This window comes from Diceros bicornis, chromosome 5, assembly GCF_020826845.1.
Source record: "Diceros bicornis minor isolate mBicDic1 chromosome 5, mDicBic1.mat.cur, whole genome shotgun sequence".
Taxonomy (NCBI): domain Eukaryota; kingdom Metazoa; phylum Chordata; class Mammalia; order Perissodactyla; family Rhinocerotidae; genus Diceros; species Diceros bicornis.
In genome coordinates this window covers 76,559,513-76,583,827 of record NC_080744.1, presented here as the reverse complement: position 1 = coordinate 76,583,827, position 24,315 = coordinate 76,559,513, and the positions used below count along the sequence as shown (strand labels likewise).

General features: G+C 35.5%; 1 long non-coding RNA gene across 3 annotated transcripts in view; it reads left to right on the top strand.

The window, feature by feature from the left end:
* The first annotated feature begins 4,736 nt into the window (after positions 1–4,736).
* Positions 4,737–24,315, top strand: part of LOC131406363 (uncharacterized) — a 90,627-nt gene continuing 71,048 nt past the window's right edge. For 2 of the 3 annotated variants that reach the window (XR_009220117.1, XR_009220118.1), the window contains exons 1-3: positions 9,774–9,945; positions 19,408–19,559; positions 22,419–22,511. This is a non-coding gene — a long non-coding RNA (uncharacterized LOC131406363). Of the gene's footprint in view, positions 5,140–9,773; positions 9,946–19,407; positions 19,560–22,418; positions 22,512–24,315 lie in introns of those variants that run through there. The other variant, XR_009220119.1, reaches the window with a different exon arrangement.

The following is a 24,315-nucleotide window of genomic DNA, read 5'->3' as shown; positions in this document are numbered from 1 at the left end:
CCTCTCCTTCTTTAACCATTACTGAAATTGTGCTCACCCAACTCTATCTGCTTCCTTTCTTCTTGGCATGATTATCCCAAGAATAATTTGGAACCTCAATGGACTCTTTGGACAATTTAAGGTCTTCCCAAACTTGCTCCTAAAACCTCTCCATTTCCATCACAAGTGTTCGTGGTCCTCCTATACTGATTTGGATTTTCTCTCCTGTTCTCTTGATCCTTTGATATGTCCCCCTTCAAACTCCTACACCTTCCATCTCTGTCCACCAGCCAGACTCTTCCCTTTCCACTTCAGCTCCTTGCCTCCCTGCAATCACTAGAACTTTATGCCCTGTACCCTCCATCCAAGGCTCTCAAGGGACTGAGGAACCCACCAATAAGAAACCTGAGGCTGAAAAGAGAAAAAAACAAATTAGGAAACAGAACTAGATGTTCTGTTCATTCAGCTGAGTTTTGTAGACATCCAGATAGCTGCTAGATGTCTCTTCAGTCACTGGCCTAAAATTTACTCCACAGCCTCCATCAGATTACATGTCAGGACCAAAGAAAATTTTAAAAGTTTCCTGCACAAATATTGGTAAACTGGTAACCTCAACTTGTTGCATTTGCCCATAACAATGTTCAGATAAAAATATAAAGTAGAGATAAACTAGTGACATTGTATTACTGTGTTTTACTGACTCAAGGCTAAAATTTTAAATGAAACCTCTGAGATGTCTGCTTACATCTGTCTGCATGTTTATAAATGTATGTATGCATACATGCATGAATGTATGTTATGTATATGTGCCATTTTTGTACCTCTGGATGATAAAACCAAATTAATTTGCAAAATCACTTAAAGTGGTTTTATTCAAATTGGCTTAGAAATGAATAAGTCCTTCTATAAATTAAGCATCCCTAAAATTCTCAGAAATATGCAAACTAATCCAATGTTTTTTAAGTTCACATACTCAGGAATAATCTATGGTAAAAATTGTTGATAAAATAAAAACAAGCATGTCTTCAGAGTTGTCAGCATTAAATACAATGCAGACATACAATTTTTTTCTACCTAGATTTAGTAGTCAAACAAGCCTCTGTTATCTCTACTAGATATTTAAGATTATAAAATCATGAATTCTAACAAACTAATAATAAAATGTAAAATAAAATAAATTGCTTGATGCATGTCAGATATGGTGGAATTTAAAAAACACAGCAACAGAAAAATGAAGAACAATATGTTTAACTTTTTAGGTTTTTTTGCTTCTGAGATTTTTTTGATACTTGTCTAATTTTTCAACATGGGAAATAACTTCGTTTTATGATTATATCTGTTTATTTAGCTCATGAAATTTTCAATTCAAACGATAAGCACAAATGAATTAAATATATGTTAGTGGGAAAACTTTATACATACACTTTTCAATAGTTATCTTTTATAACGATTCTTTTTTATATTTTTTTATTTCATTTTTTAACCGCAGTTTTATTGAGTTATAATTGACATGTAACGTATGCATTTAAGATGTACAACAAAATGGTTTAGATATATGTATATATTTCAAAATAATTGCCACGATAAGTTTAATTAACATCCATCACCTCACATACTTATAAACTTTTTTATATGTGATAACAACTTTTAAGATCTACTATGTTAGCAATGTTTAACATACAATACGGTATTGTTAAATATAGTTACCATGCTGTACATTAACATCCCCAGAACTTATTTATCTTGTTACTTATAACTGGAACTTTGTACTTTTGACCACCTTCACCCATGTCCCCCATCTCCTTCCCCCCACATCTGGCAACCATCTATCTATTCTCTGTTTCTATGAGTTCAGGTATTTTACATATCACATATAAGTGAGATATACAGTATTTGTGTTTTTCTGATTTATTTCACTTAGAATAATGCCATCAAGTTTCATCCACATTGTCGCAAATGATAGGATTTCCTTTTTTTATGGCTCAATAACAATCTGTTGTATATATATGCCGCATATTTAAAGCATTCATCTGTTGATGGACACTTAAGCTATTTCCATGTCTTGGCTATTGTAAATAATGCTTCTCTGAACTTGAGGTTACAGGTATCTCTTTGATATATTGATTTTGTTTCATTCATATATACCCAGAAGTGGAATTACTGGATCGTATTATAATTCTATTTGTAATTTCTTGAGGAACCTCCATACTCTTTTCCATAGTGACTGCAGCAATTTGCATTCCTACCAACGGTGCACAAATGTTCCCTGTCCTCCATATCCTTGGCAACACTTGTAATTCCTGTCTTTTTTGTTGTTGTTCATTGTGGTAACATTGGTTTATAACATCGTATAAATTTCAGGTGTACATCATTATACTTCTGTTTCTGCATGGATTACATCATGTTCTCATGTTCATCACCCAAATACTAATTACAATCCATCACCACACACATGTGCCTAATTATCCCTTTGGCCCTCCTCCCTCCCCTCTTACCCTCTGGAAACTGCCAATCCAATCTCTGTCTCTATGTGTTTGTTTGTTGTTGTTATTATCTACTACTTAATGAGTGAGAGCATATGGTATTTGACCATCTCCCTCTGACTTATTTCACTTTGCGTAATACCCTCAATGTCCATCCGTGTTGTCACAAATGGCTGGATTTCATCGTTTCTTATGGCTGAGTAGTATTCCATTGTGTATATATACCACATCTTCTTTATCCATTCGTCCCTTGATGGGCACTTAGGTTGCCTCCAAGCCTTGGCTATTGTGAATAACACTGCAATGAACACAGGGGTGGATGTATCTTTACACGTTGGTGTTTTCAAGTTCTTTGGATAAATGCCCAGCAGTGGAATAGCTGGATCATATGGTAGTTCTATCTTTAATTTTTTGAGGATTCCTGTCTTTTTATGACAGTAATTCTAACAGGCATGAAGTGATATCTCAATGTGTTTTTTGTTTGCATTTCCCTGATGATAAGTGATGTTGAGCTCCTTTTCGTGCACGTATCGGCCATTTTTATGTCTTTTTATAAATAAGTCTATTGTGTTCCTCTGATCCTTTTTTTGTCAGATTGCTTGATTTTTTTTTTTTTTTTTTGCTAATGAGTTGTATGAGTCCTTTATATATTTTGGATATTAACCCCTTATCAGAAATGTATTTGCTAATATTTTATCCAATTACTTAGGTTGCCTTTCCATTTTATTGACAGTTTTCTTTGCTGTGCAGAGGCTTTTTAGTTTGATGTTTAGTTTAGTAGTCCCACTTGATTTATTTGCTTTTATTCTTTTTGCTTTTGGTATCAATACAGAAAAATCATTGTCAAGTGTGATGTCATGAACCTTACCCCCTATGTTTTCTCGTAAGAGTTTTATGGTTTCAGGTTTTACTTTCAAATCAAGTAAAATAAAACCAATAAGTGAACTTTAAAATAATTATGGTTTAAAAATTTTATAATATGATTTGTAATAATTATGTTTTAAAATATGCCTACTTAAAAGTACTTTCACAAACCTTTTTGTAACTGGAAACCTTAAAACTATGATAAGTTTAGTTAAAGAATAGATAATCATTGAATATCAGATCGTTTCCAAATAAGACAAAATATGGAAACATTAATTACGGAATATGTTTTTGACTTTTGTTATCTTATTTTTTTATACAGTATAGAGAAGCTAATATAATTGGGTCTGTTTTTAAATATGACAAATTGTACTATGAAAAAGGCATATGCCTCTATATAATTATGAAATGATGGATTTAAATTTGCTACAGAATGATACTATATGCTAGAGAGTTAACAATTGCTTACTTCCTAGTTTTCTCTATAAAAGAAAAGAGACCATTGGTGAAAATTTTTAATTAATCTATGTCAATGAAACTACTAGTACCTATAAGGGTAAAGAAAAAACCTCTTTGCAAGGAAAGTAAGGCATGTTTTTGATAAGGAAATGTAGGAAGGTTGTATTTTCCTTAATGTAAAAGCAGTACTTTTATCCTAATATAGAATGATTGGTTGTCCCACAATGAGAAAGAAAAAAAAAGCAAGAAAAAAACTGAATGGATATGAAAAAAGCTGTGTAAGAATTGTGGGGAAGAAACTGTGGAAAAGCAATGTTATCTTGTGTGCTTCACCTGGGTAAGATTAGGGTGGGTTTATTATAAGATTTTTAAAAATTAATCTTTGAATTAGTAGTACAGTGTTGCAAACCTAGGATTGAGTTCTCTCTCTGCTACAAAAACAAAGATTTCTTAGATTCTTGGTCTGTTCTTAATGAGAAATTGTAAAAAAAATAAATTCCTATACCTATTAAGTATTCTGCCTGGGAAACCAAGATTTTGTGTCTTAAAATAACTTCCTGTGTTTTATGTTGTCTTTATCAGGTCATTTATTACTTAAGAAAACAGGATCTTCTCATTGTTAAAATAGCTAGATGTTTTACAACTACGTAATTTTTGTATTTGCCTTTGAAATCTTTTAATTGTACTTTAGTTATGTGGATAACTAAGTATAGTTTCACAGTGACTTGTAATTCTATTAGTCAAGTGTTCAAACATTTTGACATTTTGACAACTTCTCAAAATTAAATTCTAAATGGAATCTTTTTACCTCAAAATAACATTGAGACAGCCCCTGGAAAATCGCAAAGGAGTTGTCTCTCACCTTGTAAAAAGAGATGCTAAACTAATTATATTTAACTGGTATGTTGTATTATGTGTGGAACTTGTCAAGTAAGAAGTGATGATAAACCTCCTTAGGTTATATGTGTGTGGATATATGTTATTAACACAGGTATTCATAGAAATCCGTCAATACTCATGTTATCTGGAATTATGTTAAAATGTTGTATGCCACAGAAATAATTAATTTTCCTTAACAAATGAACTCTCATGATAAATTTAACCATGGCCCTTTCAAGTCACTTGTCATTCACAGAAAGTTATTCCTTTGTTTTGACTCTTCCCCAAAAGTGTTTACATCAACTACAGGCAAGACTGCTATGTGATGGTAACACTTGGATAACTTTGAAACCTTTCCTCCAGACTGTGTAAAAATTTCCAGAAGTAATACAAAAGCTGATATATTCTTAAAACTACTAAGTCAAGATCTAGCAGAACAAGAATTAATTACAAGGTGCTGAATGAAATGATGACAGTGAGTATAACTTTTTCTTAAACATTGCTGCTTTTTTAATATTTATTTTTCCATTTAGAAGGAAAATGTTTTTCTCTTAAGCTACATGTATATACAGCAATTTGGTAAAGTATAACTTTGTAAACAAAGATGAAACATTTCCTATTTACCCCTACCTGATTCCACCGGAATTGGAAAAATCTTAGTGAATATTCTTCTTTTTATGGCAATATAGTTATCTGCATAAATTCGATAAGAATCTGTTCCCCTTGTAACAAGACAGAATTGAAAACATTGGTTATATTACCAGGCTTTGATTGGAATATCATATTAGACAATGACGTGCATGGCATCAGACATGACCTGAAGGATTTACGGAACTAAGGTTGAATAAGGAGCCAATGTTTTAAAACCTCCTTTGGAAAAACCAGTCTGTACCTGTCTTAATGGGTTTTCCACCTTAAGGGTTAGAAAAGAAGATCGCTTCCACAGTCTCAGAAATCTCAGGATATCTTAGGGATCCCAAGAAAAAGAAACTCATCCAAATCTGTAAGTATTGTAGGCAAAAACTAGTGTAAGTTCTTGACTTGGCCTCTTAGCCTTGAGAGGCTTTGAAAAATCCAAAGAAATCCAAAGGAATCCTGAGGTTCCTTATGAAAAGTTTCAGCAAAACAAACTCAAGAGACCTATGTGGCCAAACATTATTTTTGCTGCACTTATGTAAGTAAGCAGAACAAGTTTAATGATACGAGACTTATTTTGCAAACAGATTAGTTGTACTTTGATTATCTCTGGTTGAATGGCAGTGACTGTAGAGAGAAAAATTCTAATGTACCCTCCTGGGTTCCATGCTGCCAGTCCATACCAAAGTCTGATTCTTCTAGTTTCCTTCAGATGTGGCTATAGATTTCTAAATTAATATTTCAAGTTTTTCTCCCATCTAACTTGTAACCACTTAGAACTAACACCGCCTATTTCATGAAGTTCTGGAACTTGATGCTGGATGACTTGGTATAATCCTCAAGGCAATTACTACTGATGATCATGTATGAGAAAATGACATGCCTGTTGTTATGTGGGCCACACAGAAAGTTCAATGGGATACCTGATGGCATCACTGCAGGCATTCAAACTGCAAACCAGGAAATCCATTGGACTGCCACTGGTGTTCACACCCACCATCTAAAAATGCTTTGAGCCCAAGATCAAGAAATATTCTCAATTGGATGCCCTCTGAAATCAGAAACTGGGTTTCTAACATTAATCTTTTATTTTCTGTTATTTTAATAGAAACTCCCCCTCTTAAATGCCTGATGTCTAGCACCATAAAGTGTACTCTCTACTACCAAATATCAACAGATGATTTATCAGGTCTTTAGTGGAAAAATTGCAACCCAACAAGAAATGGACTTATATTTTTCTAAGGAATGAAGAAAGTCTCTTCATTACATTTAACAATAGGGTAGACTGACAAAGATTCTTTCCTTGAGCAAACTTTAGTCAGACTGCTGAATCTTCTTGTGGGACCATCCATGCACTTTCTTGTAATATCCTTAGCAAGAACCTACTAAGTCAATATAGCAAGTGTCTCTCATCTTCCATGCCTGATCACCTTTGATATCTAATCAGGTTTCTCATCTTCCACCATCAAGTCATGCCTAGTAAGCCTGGCCTGTCTTCATCAAGAATACTGGTGAGGCCAGCCCCCTGGCATAGCAGTTAAGTATGCCCACTCCGCTGCTGGTGGCCTGGGTTCAGATCCTGGGTGCACACCGACGCACTGCTTGTCAAGCCATGCTGTGGCGGCATCCCATATAAAAGTGGAGAAAGATGGGCACAGATGTTAGCCCAGGGCCAGTCTTCCTCAGCAAAAAGAGGAGGATTGGCATGGATGTTAGCTCAGTGCTGATCTTCCTCACACACACACACAAAAAAGAATACTGTTAATTCAGTTTAGCCAAAATTCCCTTACACTTCAGGTTTTCTCCTAGTTATATTTCATCCATTTACTCCCTCATACTCCTTTGGCTATAAATTCCTACTTGTCCTTGCTATCTTCAGAATTGTTATATCAGGTACTCTTTTACCCTATTACAGTAGTCCTGAATAAATCTGTGTTTACCACTTTAACTATTGTCTAATTATTGGTTTTTCTCTGGCAGTTGTTGCAATCACCCCAGCCTGTACCCAAACTCCCTTCATTCAATGTTGATTCAGAGGCATGAGGAACCCAATGAGGCCACGTGGAAGTCTTAATTGCCATTCAGGGGAATTGTTTTGTCTCCTGGTGGAAGCATTCATTTGTCTGGAACTAAAACCTCTAGGTCAGTAGAGCATGAAGTCAAGGGAACAGGAGACAAAAAGTGTCATTTCCACCCCTTGATTCCTGGACCCATGAATGCTGGATATAAGATAAATCTACATATTGGATGCTGATTCAGAACAGCATCAGAAAGCCTACCAGAGAACCTTGTTACAGCAATGCAACATATTGCCACCTAACTGGCTCTGTAACTGAGTCTTCTAAAGCCCCCTCTACAACTCTATCAAGCCAGCTGCTTCAAATGGTGGGCAACATGGTATGACCGGGGAATTGCATGTGCATAGGCCCATTGCCATACTTCTGTTACTGTGAAGTGAGTTCCTTGATCTGAAATAATGCTGTGTACTGTACAGAATTAGTAACATAACACTGAATAAGGCATTTATTCAATCCACTGATGATAGTTTTGCCAGTAGCATTGCATGCAGACAAGGCAAATCTCTACCAAGGTTAAGCGTCTATTTCAGTAAGGCAAAAATATTGACCCTTCCATGAAAGCAGGGGTCAAATGTAATCAATCAGCACCAGGAAACTGGCTGATCACCATGTGGAGTGGTGCTGTGTGAGAGAATCATTGTTCTTCACATCTGACAGATTGGGCACTTAGCCATGTGAGAGAAAGTCAGTGTTGCAGAACCCATGCATAAATTCCATCCCTGCCATCATAGCGACTTTATTCATGAGCCCATTGGGCAATGGGATGGGTGGCTGGGGAAAGAAATGGACTGTTGTCCACAGAAAGTGTCATCCTATCCACGTGATTATTAACATCTTGCCCTGCTGAGGTCAACCTTTGTTTAGCATTCACACAAGACACAAATATTTTCATGTTCTTTTGCCCATTGAGAGAGGTCTGTCTACATACTTATTCCACAAATTATATTGTCACCAATTTTCTAATCCTGTTCCATTCAAGTCCTTGACCATCAAGCCAAAGCCTTAGCCACAACTCGTGAGTCAATATATAATCACATTTCTGGTTATTTCTCCCTCAAAGCTAAGTGATGCAGGGGCACTGTCCAAAGTTCTTCCTGCTGAGAGAGTTGCTCTTGACCATTTTCCTTAAGAGATGTCCCATAGAAGTTCTATATGCCTACAGTTATCCACTTTTGATGCCTCTGTATTGTGCAGAACCATCATTAAACCAGGCGCGAATCTCTGTTCCTTCGTCAATTAATCTAAGGGAGTTTTCCATGAGGCCATAGACACAGACTGGAAGAGAGACAGCAGTGTACCAGGAGGAAGGACCACAGGCATTTGGGCCACTTCTTTATGTAACTTACTTTTGCCTTAAGTCCGTATCCTAACCCTAACCCTAACATATATGCCACTTTCAGTTCAAAATGCCATATTTGAGTGCACTCTCAACTGTATGACTTACATTGTGAGATAACACCCAGTTCATGATGAACAGTGCTAGTTAGATGGTAACTTCGTGGCCCATAGTCAAGCATTTACTCCCTAGTACGCCCAGTAGCAGGCCAAGAATTGTTTTTCAAAAGTAGATTAGATATCGGCAGATAATAGCAGGATTTTGCATCAACATTGTAAAGTCTTGTCCTGCGCCTCACCTATGGGGGCTGATAAAGGCTTTCACAATATTTCTATCTGCTCATGAAACATGTAGAACCATTGGGTCTTCTGGAATATATGGCCCAAGTGGCAGAAAAGCTTGCACAGCATGCTGGACCTGTTGCAGCACCTTCTTTTTTCTGGGATCCACTCAAAACTTGGAGCTTTTCAGGTCATTGGTAAATGTGCCATAGTAACACACTCAAACGAGGAATATATTGCCTCAGAAATTCAAAGTGACCCACCAGGCATTGTACTTCTTTATAAGTTGTAGGAGGGGCCAGATGCAAAAACTTATCCTTCATCTTAAAAGGGATATCTTCACAATCCCAACACAACTGGACTCCTAGAAATTTCACTGATGTGGAAAATCCTTGAATTTTAGTCAGATTTATTCCATACCCCCTGATACACAAATTTCTTACTAATGAGTCTAGGGAACTTGCTATTCTTGATCACTAGGTCCAATCAAAATAATGTCATCATTGTAATGGACCAGTGTGATATCATTTGGAAGGGGAAGGAATTCAAGATCCCTGAAAACTAAATGGTGATATAATGGCTGGAGAGCTAATGTACCTCTGAAGTAGAACCATGAAGGTATATTGCTGCTCTTGCCATCTGACAGAAAAATGTTTCTGTTGGCCCTTATGGACATGTATGAAGAAAAAGGAATTTGCCAGATCAATAGGTGCATACGAGGGGATGAACGAATTTGTTCAAGTAATGAAAACATATCTGTTACAGCAGCTGCACTTGGAGTCACCACTTTATAAAGCTTTCAATAATCCACTGTTATTCTGAATGTTGTATCTATCTTCTACACAGGTCAAATAGAAGAGTCGAATGTGGATTTGGAGACAATCACCACCCTGCATCTTGCAAATCCTCTATGGTGGCAGGATTCTCTGCATTCCCTATGGGAATCCTAGGTATTGTTTTTGACTTACTATTGTCCTAGGTAGAGTTATTTCCAGTAGCTTCCATTTTCCCTTTCCCACTCTACTAGTCATCGCTCCTCAGGTCAAGGAACAAATGTGGGGATTCTGCCAGATTCTAAGTATTTCTACTTCAATTATGCATTCTAGATCTGAGGAAATAACCATAGGATGTGTTTGTAGATGCACTGGACCCACTGTGAGGTGGACCTGTGCTAAAACTTCATTGATCACTTGACCCCTTAAGCTCCTACTTTGACTTTAGGATCATAGTGATGTCTTAAGTACCCTGAAACCAATGTCAATTTGGAACTATGTCCAGTAGTCCTGGAAAGGTCTGAGTATATTCTTTACTCCCAGTGTACTGTTACATTGGTAAAAAGCAGTAGGTCCCTTTGAGGAAGGCTGGAAGAAAGATTAAAGGATAAATTTTTTTTAGCCTCCAAGGATTATTCCTCAAGAGGACCTGATCTCCCCTTCATTTAAGGAGTTCTGGGTCTGTATACTGGCTAAAGTTGGGAAATGGATTGAGTGGCTGTGACTCACTATTTTTATGATTTAAGTTAGTCTTTTGTTCATTGACCTAGAACTTTTCTGGTTATACAGGTCAAGTAAGAATTTAGTAGACTTCCTGTGTTTTATACTCTTAGGAACATCATGATAAACTAGCCAACTTCATAGGTTTGTGAGTCAGACTATTCTGATTACTGCTTTGATTCTACTTTCTATTACAGCAATTACACCTACCTTGCTTTTCAAATGAGTGAAGCCACTTGGCTCTGCCACCTCAGCATCCAAATATTGCCACTGCATTTATATTTTCCAATTGAGTGGCTATGGTTCTCTGTATAAGTTCTGGCCTACAGAGAGAGAAATAATGGAGCATTTCAAGGATGCTGAGGCTCCATTATTTAGTTTATTTCTCAAAGTATTGGTGGAAGGTATATCTTCTAGACCCTCCCAGTGTGGGTGAGTAAGTCTTCAATGACAAATTAAGCTAATATTTTAATGTCCTTGAGCTTTTGAATTCCTTTCTCTGCATTAAGCCAAGAGAAACAGGGCATTTCTATTTCACTTGAGGTGGGCCATATTTTCATCCATGTTTCAGAAAACCAACCCAGCAAACTGAGATACCCCCTTCTAACCTCTCAAGATACAACATTAAATGCAGAATCTCTGCCTCATGCCCATATCAATAAATTCACCTAATCCAACTTTATGTTCCTCCCATCATTATTACCCACTGTTAATATCTACTTGAACCATATTATCCAGATTTCTTCTTGTATAAATTTAAAAAGAAAAACTTAGTAGTTTTTTGGAGTATAGTGTATCTCCTCATGAGTCACACTTTGTGCCTCACCTTAAAGATCCTGCTGAGATTTGAGTCTAGCCATAGGTGGTAACTACTGCAGGAGAGGCCATTACCATTTACTCAGGAAGTACAGGCTTAATCCCTTCAAATGGAGGTTCAAAGGCTGACACCACTGTGAATTAAGAGGCTGCTCCCACTTGGCCTGGAGATGCCACTGCCACTGGCATTTGGGAGGCCACTTTTGCTGGGGGATGGAGATGCTACTTTCACTGGGGCTGGGGAGAACACTTCCACTAGCAGTGAAGAATCTTCAGAATTTAGGGGCTTCTGGTCCTCAGTTTCATCAGGGTCTTCCCACATGTCTCCATCACAAGTTTTAGAATCTTACTCTTTTGCAAATAGTGGCCTCCTTTAATAGTAGGAAACCTTCCATCTCGGGAATTCAACTGGCTTTGAAATTCAGCCTATCACAGTTTACTTTTTATTAATTTCAGCCCTGCCAGAAGATAATTCTCTCCATCAAGGTACAACTAAACCCCATTAGGTCATTGATGCAACTCTTGAGCTGAGAATTTGAATACCTCAGCTCGTCCTTTTCTTTCACCAATTTGTCCAGAGATATTAGGAATAGACAACCAATGTTGTATTACTTAAATGCAAAAATGTTCAAAGGTATACTATATATAGTTACTTAGCTCCTCACTTCTGCAAGTGCTTGATTAGGAGAATCCAATGCAGATATTTTGCTTATCTCTATAAAAAGCTTTCACCATTGTCAATAAGTGCTGTTTACTACTGGAAAAAGAGTCATTAGCATCTTTACACCTAATAAAATTAGAGATCCAATTCCAGAAACCTCAGAACCAAACCAGAAGTATCTTGATTAAAATTTTGTTCCTCTAGAACTGCTGCAAGTACCAAAATTAATATTAGTCAGTGTTATCTAGAAAAAAACAAAGACAATAAGATAGATACATAGATAGATATATAGATTCATAGATAGATAGATTAGATAGATGGATAGATAGATAGATAGATAGATAGATAGATAGATAGATAGATCGACAGATAGATAGATAGATAGATAGATAGATAGATAGATAGATAGATAGATCAACAGACAGATAGATCGACAGATAGATAGATAGACAGATAGATAGATAGATAGATAGATAGATAGATAGATAGATAGATAGACAGACAGACGATTTATTACAGAAATCATATCAGGTATTTATGGAGGTACAACAAAGATATTTACAACAGTTAAAAATGTTACCTCTTAAATATCTGGAGGTTTGATTGGTTAGGCAAGGAGTTCTAGACACTTAGCACAATTAATTAGGAGAGGAATGTCAGAGACAGAACAAGGTTTCTGATGACAAATCCAACAATCAGAAAGGTTTCCCCCTTTTGTAGTAGATTGGGAGAACATTGTCTTTCCAAGAAAGACAGGGATAAAATAAGATAAGAAGCAACAGTGAGTAAAAGGTGTGCAGGCCTGGTCCAGCCGTTTTGGGAAAGCTGTCTGCCTCAGATGTCAGCTATTTCTCTTCCTAGTCAGTTTGATTTGGAGGTCTCTGGCATTTGTACGGGACCAGATGTCAGGTGGAGCCTTCTTTCACTGTGGGATGTATCTCCAAGTTTCAATGCATTCTAGTTCTGCAGGAATGTCAGTGGTCAGGAGCACTTGGTAGGGTTCTTACCAATAGGGCTCAAGGGCTGTCTTCCTCTGATTATGATTCCAGAATACCTAGTCACCAGGCTCTAGACTATGACCAACAGTATTCTTTAAATTGGAATCTGGGAAAGCTTCTTTAACCTGTTGCTGATAGGCTTAAGCATAAGATATTAGAGACTTACAGTAGCTGGTCATACTAGCTTAAGACAACAAGGTATCAGCAGAAGGTTATATACCAATAGACATTGATCTGATGGTGACTATCTCATTTGGAGAGTTTATGTTTTCCAGAGAGTATACTGTGGACAGTCAGTGAGACCAAAGGCAATACCTTAGGCCACAGAAGTCCAGTTTACAGGTATATATAAAAAACAAACAAACAAAAACTCAAAGACAATTAATAGGACTTGAATCTAATATCTACAAAAGTACAAACATAATTTTTGTCTCTACAGTTACTCTCATTTTTTTACCAAATTTCCATAAAACTAATTTGTTTATATTAAAACTAGACTTGATTATTTATATAAGTGAAAATAAGAATACACACTGAGAGTTTCTGAATTCTGGAGGGATCAGGTATGAATAAAAAGTAAATGTTTCATCTTTGTTTACAAAGGAATAGCTTACCTAGTTGCTAAGAGCTTAAGAAAAAGGATTTCTTAAAATCTGAAAAAACAAAACATTAGACCGTCCTCCTCAGTTCACGTAGCCCCGTGTAATTAATACTTGTTCTTGACCTTTTGTTGACAGTTACATGAAACCATCAGTCTTTTCATTAAAGTTCTGTAATTCCTTCCCAAGTTTAGTTTCATGATCTGAAAGTTTATCAGAAAACTGAATTCTAGAGTAAGTGTCAGAATTCTTTCTGTGAATCTCTCTCAAGATAAAATATATTTGCAAAAGCATCAGAGTAAAACAATAACTGTCAGCAAATGACAAAAGACTTAAAATGGCATGGTTAAAAATCTGATTACAATTCAATTGGCAAGAAAATTTGGTTATTTATGTAACAAACATTTTAAGATAGTGACTAAAATTGTGACTGATAAAATTATACCAGGACATGTCAAAATTTTAGAAATTTTATATAATTTTTAGAAGACATATTATGACATTTACCCATGCAATATAACCTATGAAGGTTTATCATTTTTTATTTGACAATGCTTGCCATGTGATTTAACATACAAAATAAGCCTAACTAGTTTAATATCTTCCTTTTTACAGGAAGAGAAAACAAATTCTTTGAGAAGTCCCAGGGTCACTATGGAAATTCTCAAGGTTACTTTCAGGTCAAAGAAATAATTTATTTAAGATTTGAATTTTGCAGGTCTGTCAAAAATACTGAAAGGTTTGAAAACACTTGGTCAAATAGGATCATATGTCACTGTGAAATGATATTCAGTTATCCATTTAACCATAGTGACAATTAAAGACTTTCAAGCAAATACAAAAATTTACATGTTTGTAGAGTTTTTGGCCCTTCAGTCTCCCAGATCTCTGCCTGTTGCAAGGTCTATTGGAAATGAGAGTGGTAAGAGTCTTTCCTTCTCCTTCCTAAATTTGAATTAGCACGATAAAATATTTGTGAAGTTAGTTTCTTGAGCAAAAGTGACTCTGGTAAAGATTTTGGATGAGTATTCTTGTTTTCTATTAATCTTGTTCCTCCCAGGGATAGTCATTGTTTTCTTTTGTCTCTGCCAGCCAGAAGATGCATATGCATCTGGTGGGTAGCTGAATGGCTGTGTATCCAAGCTTACAGAATATAGAAAAAAAATTAGGTGATCTTTTAGCTTGGCAAGTCACCTATCCTGTTAAAAAGGGGGGGAACATGTGATCCCCTGTGTTTTGGAATGGCTGCTTAAAAACAGAGCCCCTCAGAGTTATCACCTTTACTTTCTTAGGCTAACTATGGAAGTCAACTTTTTGGATCTTGTGAGGGCTGTATCCTTTGCCCTTTCCTTTTGGGATTCCTCTTGCATCTATGGTTTAGCCATAAAATGGCTTATTGGTTTGAGTTGATAGTATGATCCTGCTCATCAATGACCAGATAATAGATCCTTTTAACTAAAAAAAATTTCCAAGTTGGAAAAAATGTTTAGAGAGGTCTCTTATTGGTACAATTGCTAGCCATTGAGACTCCATTAATAAGATGGAAGGACAGAAATTAGAACAAAAATTAAAGTCCACTCAGACCCCTTCTTATTTGCCTGCAGATATTTGCAGATATTAAAAAAAAAATCAGGACTATTGCCCGGCACTGAAGAATAATCATTAAAACAATAATAACAATAATAATAATAATAATGAGGAGGAGGAGGAGGAGGAGAAGAATATAATAGTTAGACTTAGGGACTCCCTTACAAGATGAAAGAGCAAAAATTTAGACTTAAATCAAAAATCCAATGTAAAAATCCTTCTTAAAATCTGACCCCATCTGCCTGTTTTAGCTTTTCTTTCCCTACAAGATTTACAGAAAGCACTCCAGCCTAATCTCTAAGAGTATAGATGTTATTCACATTAAGTGCTGAAAGCCAGAAAATGAATTGAGCAGAAGCACCTGGGACAGGCAGTAGGCTCACTTTGCTGGGCTTTATAATCAGGCTTTGCCCACTTCAGGCCTTCCTGTGCAATATTCCTTGCAGATATCCCAGAACCCCCTCCCAGGAAGTTTGTGTTCACTGGACAACAACCCTTTCACCTCTACTCAATGGCCATTCTATAATGCCCAATCAAGAGTGGAAAATAAAATTTCACATTATCCCTTCCTTTCCAAATCCAGACCCATTGGTTATTGACCCTTTCTTCACTAGGGATAGCTGTTGCTTTGTTGCATGTCTTATTTTGTGCCCTAAAGGCTTGCCTTGGCTTTCTTCCTGCCTGGGACATTCAGGCTGTTGGTTCTTATTTTTAGCTATCTGTGGGAGTGACTCTGGATCTTGGGAAGGTGGTGACCTTTGAAGATGCATTTTGGGTCCATGAAGTTGTTTAATAATGCCAGAAATACTGTTTGTCCAACCTGAAAACTGGCAAGATATTTAAAAGGATTTTTGTTTGTTTGTTTTAGTACCTCTATGGTCAGAACTTGGAAGCTGATATTCAGAGCCTAAAAGGAACTTTTTACAGGCTTTCTTCCCTAAGTTAAAATAAAATTATGTACCCAGCAGGAAAGAAGCAAATTATGGATAATGTAGTTGGATGAGTAGATCAACCTATGATATCATTTAAGTTACAAACCAATTTATGAGGAATTTAGAGAAACTCAATTCCTTATCTTACAAACCTTTCCAAAACTGGAAATGCAGCTCTAAAGATAGTCTATATTCCACCCATTTCCTTTCACCAATCCCAAAACCTCCCTTTATTTATCTCAAAAGACTTGTAACCTCTCCCTGAACTCTTACCTAGACCATCCCGAGCTCCTTAGACTCAAGGGAAACAATAATGGTGAACAACTATAGAAGCGCCCTTGCCCCAAATCTACCAATTTAAGTCTCTTATCCACAAATATGAGTAGAAAAAAGCTTTAGCCATCTAAGCAGGTAACCTTAATTTATTCCATCTGCCAGAAATAAAGTTTGGATCCAACTGTTCTTTTATAAACTAGTGAGTTTTGTATTATTATACTCATCTTCTGGGTAAAATTTTAAAATGAAAACTATTTAAGGCCTCTGCTTGCATCTGTCTGTGTATCTATGTATGTCTATGGATGTACGTTGTATATATGTGATATGTTTCTACCTCCAGATGGTATTAACAAAATTAATTTCTAAAAGAGCTCTACTTGATTGGCTTAAAGTAAGCACTTATATAAATTATTTCTAAATATGATAGAAACTAACCCAAATGTTTTTCAAGTTAACATGATACAAAATAATCTTTGGTAAATAAAACTTGTTTAAATTTGTTGGTTTAATTAAAATAGGCATATCCTCAGAGTTAAAAGCATTGGATATAATGCAGATATGCAAATTTATTCTACCTGGGTTATTAGTGAAATAAGTTAATATTATCTCTGTAACAAAATTTGCACCGAGAAAAGAATAGCTTAAGATGATGTCTAACTGCTTTAATGTCTCATGAAATTATTATGACTTATCTAAGTAGGATTTTTTAAGAATAAATTAAATGTATAGATATTAATGAAATAAAAGTTTTTGGGTGTGATAATTATATTTTATAGTAGGAGTACTTAAAATTAGCTTCCAAAATCTTTTGGGTAGCTTGAAACCTTAGAGTTTTGCAGAGTTAGGTTAAATGATGAGAACTCATTGAATGTCCAGATCATTTCCAAATAAGATAAAATACTGAAATATTAATTGCTAAACAATCTAAGCCTACCTACTTTTGACCACTTATTACAGAGAAACTAAAAGAAAAATTCAGGTCTGTTAGTAAACATGTCTTGTGTTTTATTGGAACATTGTACTATAAAGAAGCATATAGTTCTAGAAATTATTAAATGAATTCTTAAATTTGCTAATCTAGAGAATACTGGTATGGTAGACAGCTCACAATTGTTTACTTCTTAGATTTATTGAAAATTAAGGTTTCTGAGGTTTAAAAATTCTAAGTAATATATGTAATTAAAACTTAAAGAAAACATCGTAGTACAAAGTATATTAGTAATAAAAAGAGAGAGAAAGAGGAAAAGCATAGGACAAAATCTGAATGTAAAAAAAATGAGTTATAGAAAGTATATGGAAGAGGACACCTGAGAAAAGAGTTTTATGCATAGCAAGCTGGATAAGATTAGAATGAATTTCAGTAAGTAAATGAGTTTTAGTATCAAAAGTAAGCTAGAGTAGAATTAGAATTTGGTTTCTCCTCTGTTGAAAGGACAAGGTTTTCTTGGGTTTTAGTCTACTCTTTTTTTTTTTTTTGCTCCACAAAAATTTGTTTTTATCTCAGGGCTTTTACTATTAATCATTAGAGGAGAACAGTAGACAACAGAAACATGATCAAAATGAGAAATTTACAAGCATTACATAATTTGACATAGTTTTCTCTTGATATAAAGATTATGAAAAGTTTTTCTTCACCTTCAAGTAGTCTGACTAAAAGGCACGAATTTTATGTTTTATCAAAATAATTTGCTGTGTTGTTTTTATCTGGTCATTTTTTTTTTTTTACAAGAGCTAAGGTTTTCTTCCAACTATTTAACTTTCTGTATTTGCCTACAAGTCTTTAATGGTCACCATGGTTAAATAGATAACTAAGCATTGTTTCACAGTGACCTATGATCCTATTTGACCAAGTATTTTAAAACCTTTTGATATTTTTTACAAACTTCCCAAAATCAAATTCTATATAAAGTCTTTTTGACGTGGAAATAACTTTGAGGTTTTCCAGAGGCCGCATGGAACACCTCAAAGGTTTGTTTTCTCTCCATATAAAAAGAAAGATGTTAAACTAATTAGGTTTATTTGGTAAATTACATAGGAAGCATTGTCAAATAAATGATGATAAATCTTCTTAGGTTATATTGCATGGGTGAATATTATTAATAAAAGTGTTCTAGAAATTATATGAAATTTTTAAAATTCTGATATGTCCCAGTATAATGTTCACTTGCAATTCTATTTATTATCTTAAAATGTTGTATGCCATAAAAAAGTGATTTTTGTTAATTACATTTTAATGTTAAGTGTTTTGCCATTTATGGACAGTTATTGTTTTACTCCAATGCATTTTGCAAAAATGCTTCATCTTCAAGAAGATTCATAGAAAGGACTTTTTGACAAGTATAGGTTTCTGATAAACTTTCAGATTGTGAAACTGAACTGGTAAAGAAATTACAGAACTCTAACGGAAAACTGATGGCTTATAAAACTTCTAACAAAAGATCAAGACTTTTGACTGAATATAAGGCTGAATAAACTTATAAAAATGATTATAATTTTATAACTTTTTGTCATAAGACTGAATAAACTGATAAATATGATTTTAATTTCTATAACTTTTTGTCTGAACTATTAGGGGTTTTTTTGTATGTATGAGGAAGATCAGCCCTGAGCTAACATCCATGCCAATCCTCTTCTTTTTTGTTGCTGAGGAAGACTGGCCCTGGGCGAACATCTGTACCCATCTTCCTCCACTTTATATGGGACGCCGCCACAACATGGCCTGATAAGCGGTGCATCGGTGTGCACCCGGGATGTGAACCCGGGCCACCTGCAGCGGAGTGCTCGCACTTAACTGCTACACCACGGGGCTGGCCCCGTGAACTATTAGGGTTGTATAATCCTTTGTTTTCCAGATATAAGAATTATTTTCTCCTAAGCTAACTATGACTACAGCAATCGGTAAATTATACCTTTGTAAGCAGAATTGTAACATTTGTCTTTTTCTCCCTCCCTGATACCTTCAGAATTCAGAAATATAATAAGTATTCTTGTTTTCATGGCAATATAGTTATTTGCATAAGTTCAATAACAATCTGTTCTCTGTGTGGCAGGACACAATTGGAAACAGGTTATATTACCAAGGCTTTGACTGGAATGCCATATTTGAGAAAGAATGTGCATAGACTCAGATGTTACCAGACAGCTTTAAGAAACCAAGATTGACTTTATGGAGCCAATAAAGCCAATTGGAAATATCAGCCAGGTACCTTGTTTATACGGTTCCCAACAACCTTACCAGGTGAGTAATGAAAGTTACTTCCTGGCGGGTGCAGGAACCTCAGGATATTTTGGGAACTTCGAGAAGAGAGTAATTCACCCTAATCTATAGATATTGCAGGTGAGTCTGATGACAAGTGCTTGCATTGGTTTTATGGTCTCCAAAGACCTTTAACATTTCAATCTGGAGATTCCTTATGGAATGTTCCAGCAGAGCGAATTTAAAAGAGCCTATATGATCAATCACTATTATTGCTGTACTGATGAATATAACAGACAAAATTTCTTGAAACTAGACATTTTACTGTGATTATCTTTGATAGAAATGGGGGTTATTTTGTATAGAAAAATTATATTTCAATAGAAACTATAATACGCCTTTGCGGATATTGGATTCTAGTGCTTCTCATTGTCTTTTGAGGTTTTCTTTACTACCTATAAAATGGACTGGATCCTGAGTTCTTCTAGTTTTCTTCAATACCTGGCTACAACCCTTAAACTAACATATCCACTTTTCTCCCACCTTTTGACTTGGAATCATTGAAAACTAAAACTGCCCTTATTCCTGAAGCCCTGCAAAACTGAAGCTGAACAACTTGATATGAATTTCAGAGAAAACACCACAAAAACTTATGTATGGACAATCTTTATTGCTGTATGGCCGCTCAGAAAGATCATCAGAGACATTCAAACCGAAAACTAGGAAAATATGTCAGATTGCCACTGCCTGCTCTCACTCCTTCTGAAAATGCTTCAAGCTGGATGTATAGAACTTTCCTCAAATGGCTGCCTTCAGAATTCAGAAACTGGGATTATGACCTGTTCCAATCATTAACAATTGCTTTTCTTTTGTTTTCCATAGAAATTTCTCTTATTAAATACCTTATTGCTGGCAACATAGGCTTGACTTTAGGAGCCCACCTGCGTCGCTGTGTCCTGAAATTGGACACAACTGTTTAATTGGACTGACCTATTCTCTAAATTTAGAGACTAGTTCAATGGGATGAGCAATCTACCAACCCAACTTCTAGAATGTGAAACTCCTCATGAACTTTCAAAGGCAGGACTGAAGGAGTTCAAAACAGGCCTCCCTTAGATTTGCCACTTTGGCATGTGGAATATTTTGAGCTAAACTTAATCAAGACTGTGAGCTCAAGAGAAACTTTTACCTCTCTCTTAAAGAATTTAAATTGAGGACCTTGTCCATAAAGAGTTATTACCAGAAATAAATTTTTATGACCTCCCTGTATGGCAGGGTAAACCTCTAATTACTGAACATCTGCTCTTCGTATCATCCTATGAATTACCCTCCTCCTCTGTGAATCCTCAGGCCCGTATTCCATTCCTTAGCTCAAGATGGTATAAATACCTCATTTTACCTTTTTATTTCAGAACATCTCATGTATGTGGGGTTCCTATGCATATGAAATTAAATTTTATTTTCTTCTGTTAATTTGCCTCATGTCAATTTAATACTTAGACCAGCCAGAAGAACATAGAAACATAGAGGAAAATTTCTTCCATCCCCAACAATATTAAAACTAATTTTCTTAATTAAATTCATTCCTATCTTAGCCAGATTAACCACACACAACTCTTTCTTTCAGTGTTCCTCTTCCACAAACCTTCTAAAACTTTCTTTTTTACATTCAGAAAAGAATTGTCTTTTTCGTTTTCCCATAACCAGTTTTACTATAGAACAAATTTACTTTCTTAACAAAAATATCTTCATTCCTTATACCTTCTTTTACAGAAACTATACATTTTCTTACAGCATAAATATTTCTTATGTGGCACAAGATGTGTTTACTAATAGACCCAAACATCTTTTGGTTTTTTTGTAATAACAAGCCAAAAGTAGATAAACCTGTTTAGTAATTAATGTTTGATATTTTATCTTATTTGGAAATGATCTATATATTCAATAAATCTTTATCACATTACTTAATTTAGTAAAACTCTAAGATTTCAAGTTACCAAAAGATTTTGAAGTTATTTTTAAGTGCATATGTCATAACACACAATTATTGTTAAAGAGTTCATCTAAAAACTTTTTATCTTATTGCATCTATTTAGCTTACTTGTTCCCAATAATTATGTTTAGGTTACCTACAAAAACTTCATGAGGCATTAGGTAATGTCAGACATCAATTTTTTTGCTGCCAAACTTTGTAAGAGAGAGACCATGAATTTGACTTGTAGTAAACCTAGGTAAAAACAAAAATTTTATTTTTAATGCTGATAACTCTAAAGACATGCCTATTTTAATTAACCCAACAAACTTAAATTAGCTTTAGTACTGAATATTTTCCTAGATCCTGTGATCTTGAAATTTATTTGGTATAATTTCTTTATATTTTTGAAAGTAAACTCAATTCACATAGTGCTTGTTTGTTTTAAGAGTTCTCTACAAATTAAACTTGATAATACCACCCAGAGGTATATATACTTATATACATATATATTTAATGATGTACATATATATAGACACACATACATAGATACCCCATAGCTTTAATTTTAAAATGACTGCCGTAAATCAGGTACAGTAATATGGGGTAACTATTCAGGTTCCAAACTGATTTGGCTTGAATGAAAGAAGCCTGACTTATGGTCTATCCAACATGTATTGTACATCTGCTTTAATCGTTAAGGTAAAGAATGCACTCTCATAAGATAATAATGCATACTTCTCCTCCTACAACCTATTGAATAATACCCATATTAGTCCCTTTCCAGACATCAGGGTCACATTTACCTACTAATTTGCAACTGAAAACCTCTTTGAAATGTTGATGGATATGTATCCTGGTCATGTTTAATGTATGTGCTTCATTCAAAAAAGGTAGAAGACTGTACTGAACGCCATGCTTCTCCAGAATGTTTTCATCCTTTGTGGAAACTGCCTTCCTGGATTATAATCCTCACCCTGGCTCAGGTGAACCTCATCTCTCTCTTATCTATAGAATGGTTATTGGTTATTTTCCCTTGATATTTCTTGGTGTAATCAGTAGGATTTCAGAGAAAACCATCAGAGACAACTTGTAATCTACTTTGAACCAACGCTTGGTACCAGAAAGGTTCAGTGAGCCCCTCCACCTTCACAGCATTCTTTGGGTGCCCCTAGTGAGTTTCTCCTGAAACTCAGACCGCCTTATTTAAGTCACAGGTCCTAACATTTACTTGAACGGTTTCAAGTCTTTTTTTTTTTTTTAATTTTTGTTTATTGCAGTAACATTGGTTTATAACACTGTATAAATCTCAGGTATACAACATTATACTTCTATTTCTGCATAGATTACATCATGTTCACCACTCATATACCAATTTCAACCCATGACCATACACATGTGCCGAATTATCCCTTGTGCCCTCCTCCATCCCCCCGTCCCCTCTGGTAACCACCAATCCAATCTCTGTCTCTATGTGTTTGTTTATTGTTGTTATTATCTACTACTTAATGAAGGAAATCATACGGTATTTGACCTTCTCCCTCTGACTTATTTCACTTTGCATTATACCCTCAATGTCCATCTATGTTGTCACAAATGGCTGGATTTCATCGTTTCTTATGGCTGAGTAGTATTCCATTGTGTATATATACCACAGCTTCTTTATCCATTCGTCCCTTGATGGGCACTTAGGTTGCTTCCAAGTCTTGGCTATGGTGAATAATGCTGCAATGAACACAGGGGTGCATGTATCTTTATGCATTGGTGTTTTCAAGTTCTTTGGATAAAGAACTTGCAGTGGAATCCCAGCAGTGGAATAGCTGGATCGTATGGTAATTCTATCTTTGATTTTTTGAGGAATCTCCCTACTGTTTTCCATAGTGGCTGCACCAGTTTGCACTCCCACCAGCAGTGTATGAGAGTTCCCTTCTCTCCACATCCTCTCCAACACATGTTGTTTCCTGTCTTGTTAATTATAGCCATTCTGGTGGGCGTGAGGTGATATCTCATTGTAGTTTTGATTTGCATTTCCCTGATAGTTAATGATGTTGAACATGTTTTCATGTGCCTGTTGGCCATCTGTATATCTTCTTTGGAGAAATGTCTGTTCAGGTCTTTTGCCCATTTTTTAATTAGGCTGTTAGATTTTTGTTGTTGAGATGCATGAGTTCTTTATATATTTTGGAGATTAAGCCCTTACCCTTATTATATGTATGGTTTGCAAGTATCTTCTCCCAATTGTTAGGTTGTCTTTTCGTCTTGTTGATGGTTTCCTTTGCTGTGCAGAAGCTTTTTAGTTTGATGTAGTCCCATTTGTTTATTTTTTCTATTGTTTCTCTTGCCCAGTCAGGCATGGTGCTTGAAAATATGTTGCTAAGCCCGATGTCGAAGAATGTACTGCCTATATTTTCTTCTAGAAGTTTCACAGTTTCAGGTCTTGCATTCAAGTCTTTAACACATTTTGAGTTATTTTTTGTGTATGGCGTAAGGTAAGGGTCTACTTTCATTTTTTTGCACGTGGCTATCCAGTTTTCTGAACACCATTTGTTGAAGAGACTTTCTTTTCCCCATTGTATGTTCTTGGCTCCTTTGTCAAAGATTAGCTGTCCATAGATGTGTGGATTTATTTCTGGGCTTTTGATTCTATTCCATTGATCTGTGTTTATTTCTGCTCCGACTTTTATTATTTCCCTTCTTCTAATGATTTGGGGCTTTGTTTGTTCTTCTTTTTCCAATTCCTTTAGGTGCAGTGTTAGATTGTTTGTTTGAGATTTTTCTTGTTTGTTGAGA